Genomic DNA, 575 nt, shown 5'->3' with positions numbered 1-575 from the left:
AAAAAAAGAAAAAGAAAAAAAAACGTGAAATAGCATATAATGTAGGTAAAATACTAAGTTTGATGTGGCTATCTTTGGAATTAATGCCATAGAGCACTTAGTCACAAACTAAGTTTGGTGTCTTTACTTACATTAATAATGCTAGAAAAAATGGATTAGGGAATCAATTCATAAATTTTAATTGTTAGTTTAGTCAATTTTGCATAGGGATATCATCATAAGTTTTTAGCTATTAATGTCACTTTAAGAATCTTAAGCCTTTGGAATTTTGTTGCAGGAAAAAAAGAAAGAAGTGATGGGGAATCTTGGAAGCATATAATGAAAGAAAGAAAGAAATGATGGAGAATCATGGTGAATGAGGTCACGGATACACAAGGATGGGAAGTCACATGAGTCTTAAACTTTGTGCATTGGAAAGAAGTGAACTTAACATGCATTGGGCACAAGGAAGCATGCTCCCCATGCCATGACCGAGCCTTAAATGCCACTAGAACCATGCACCCTCACCAAAGTTCACTTTAAATACATCAACCACATTCATCAAACCTCATTCTTCATCACTCATTCCTCTACCC

This window comes from Arachis duranensis, chromosome 4, assembly GCF_000817695.3.
Source record: "Arachis duranensis cultivar V14167 chromosome 4, aradu.V14167.gnm2.J7QH, whole genome shotgun sequence".
In the NCBI taxonomy this organism is placed as follows: Eukaryota; Viridiplantae; Streptophyta; class Magnoliopsida; order Fabales; family Fabaceae; genus Arachis; species Arachis duranensis.
This window is presented reverse-complemented; position numbering follows the sequence as displayed.